Source organism: Pteropus vampyrus, unplaced genomic scaffold (genome assembly GCF_000151845.1).
Source record: "Pteropus vampyrus isolate Shadow unplaced genomic scaffold, Pvam_2.0 Scaffold188, whole genome shotgun sequence".
Classification (NCBI taxonomy): Eukaryota; Metazoa; Chordata; class Mammalia; order Chiroptera; family Pteropodidae; genus Pteropus; species Pteropus vampyrus.
This window is the reverse complement of record NW_011888969.1, coordinates 353,078-355,709: the sequence shown is the minus strand read 5'-3', so window position 1 is coordinate 355,709 and position 2,632 is coordinate 353,078. Positions and strand designations below refer to the sequence as shown.

At 46.9% G+C, this 2,632-nt stretch overlaps 1 pseudogene; it reads left to right on the top strand.

The window, feature by feature from the left end:
• The first annotated feature begins 1,703 nt into the window (after nucleotides 1-1,703).
• On the top strand, nucleotides 1,704-1,819 carry LOC111746436 (annotated as a pseudogene).
• Nucleotides 1,820-2,632: the final 813 nt, after the last annotated feature.

The following is a 2,632-nucleotide window of genomic DNA, read 5'->3' as shown; positions in this document are numbered from 1 at the left end:
CGCTGCATGAGCCTTCGCTACCCTCAACCCCGCACCCGTCCCACTCAGCTCGGCTTCTGGTTCCCGTGTGCTCCCTCAGAGTGAGGCTCTACCCCCTGAGGGTGTCTGCTGGTCGCTGCAGGGATCCCAAGGGCCCGCCTGTCCCTGCGCTTTGCACTCCGGTGTCCACCTGTACATCGCTTCTGCTCTCGCCAGCAACCCCGAGTCTGAGAACATCTGTCTGGCCGCTTGAGGCTACATCTGCACCTTCGGCGTGAGATGCTGGCTTTGGGGGGATAGTTTTCGTTTCCACAAATCACAGAGGCATCTCCTTAGCCTTCACCCACTCTCCCTCTGCCAGCAGGCCATCGACGCCCGCCGCCTTGGCTGAGGGTGGCTCGGTCCCACTTGTCCGTGTTCTGCGGTTCAGCTGGCGTTTCCTTGTCACCTGGCTCTTTGTTGTGCGTAGTTTTACATCCTTCGTGACCCTGGTTTGTTTGTGTTTCAGAAAACACCTTGGGGAGATGCAAAACACGCCGAGGTCGCGACTCCAACACTGCAGTCCAGAGATTTGTAACTGTTGAGGAAATGGACTATGCTCTGGAATGATTTTAATATTCCAATTTACTTCCTGTGTTTTTACAGAAAACACACACAGCAGTCACCATATTGAGTCTTTCCATCCAGAACATACTATATCTTTTATTTGTCCAAACCTTATTTTTATCTTTCTCAGCAAAATTGTGTAATTTTCTTCTTTTGAGTCTATGTTATTCTTCCTGATATTTTTCTAGGTACTTTATTCTAGGTTATTTTTGTAAGTAAGAAATTCTCTTTCCACTAATTGCACTGATTATGGCTGAAATATAGGACTGCTATTGATTCTTATATATTTATTGAGGATCAACACACTTATTTTATATTTCCTTGGCTGAATAAGATAAAAGATAAAATAGATTTTTAAGATGAAGATAAAGATGAAATATGTCTATATGTTGAAATAAATATTTGTTTCTTTAAGAATGATTTTAATGACCAATTTTCAAATCAAAAGATCTTTTTTACTTTATGGTTTATGCTCAAAACCATCACATAAATCACAGCTGATTTAATCAGTAGAATTTAATCAGGAGAAATATGCAAAGATTTGATCCACTGGTCTGAAATATCTTTGAAAATGACATAATTCTTTGTAATAACACATTGCTCTTTGAGCAAGAGCTTGTAAATGGCCCCTTTGGAGATGTTCTGAGAAATTGTATCTGTTTATAATCTGGTATAGGAATGTGAACAGAAGTTTGCATATTAGAAAAAGAAATTCTTTGGAAAACTCACTCTGCATAGCTTTGATGATAAAAATTCTGTGAATAAAATAATGAAAACACGCTTTGCACCATCTGAACGACCACCATCTGCTTAAATAGAAAAGACCCCAAAAAGATGTGCGTACCCCTCTTTCCTGTATCCGTAGGGGGCCTGAACGTCTGAATGCCCTGAGAACACTCTGGGGGGCATGGAAAAGGCCTCCCCCGAAGGCTTGTCATCTTGGAAGTCTGGGTGGCCAGAGGAGGGCCTGTTCCCAGGCAAAGAGAAAACTCTGGAGTGGAAGGAAGAAACAATGTTAAGGTGCTTCCACGAATGTGGTTCCATAGTGCAGCGGTTAGCACGTCTGCTTTACATGCAGAAGGTCCTGGGTTCATGCCCCAGTGGAGCCATGGTCTATGGTCTACGGCCACGCCACCCTGAACAAGCCCGATGTCTGATCTTGGAAGCTAAGCAGGGTCGGGCCTGGTTAGTACTTGGATGGGAGACCACCTAGGAAGACCAGGTGCTGTATTATTAATAATAGTAATAATAATAAGGTGCTTCCAAGAGGACAGGATGGGAGAGGAAACAGGCAGCAGTGGACCCCAACTTCGTACAGATTCAGCTGTGAGTGGGCAGGAACACCCCAGATCAGCCCAGGCCCCGCCATCTGTGCGGGGTGGAGCCGCGGTGGCGGATGGGGCCTCATGGACAGCACCTAGAATAACAGTCGTCAGTAAACCGCCTTTCAGCCTTTACCTTTCAGGGTCGTTCTCGACTCCGAAGCAACTCGAAATGTCTCTGTTGGAACCCGTGCCCCCACTTTGGTTGAAGCCCCAGTCACCGAACCTTGAACCGCAGTCCCTCCCTAACCCACTTGGTTACCCGCGTGGCAGCTAGCGGATCGGTCTCCGCCATTACAAAATAAAAAGTCCGGACTAGATGAGCATCCATGGCTTAGGTCAGCCTGACATTCTAGAAGCTTCTGAAATTCGTAAGGGAAGTTCTCGTGCTCAGATCCATCCACTGGACGATAACCTACCGAGCACAGACACCCCCGCGGCGGATGCCAGCAAGTCAGGCAGAGTCCACAGAGGCGGGCGAGCCAGAAAGTAGGCAGGGGGTGTCTTCTGGGGGGTGAAACATTCTAAAATAGGTAATGGTGACGACTGCACAACCCCCTGGACGCACACGCAAAGAGCGGACAAATTAAAACGGGTGCATTTTATGGCATGGAGATCATACCTCACAAAAGACATTAAAAAAGAAAAACACCAGATCAACTAATGCCTGGGATGCTTGCGAAGGGTGAACGAGAATGACAGCGCGGGGCGTGTGTGTGACGGCC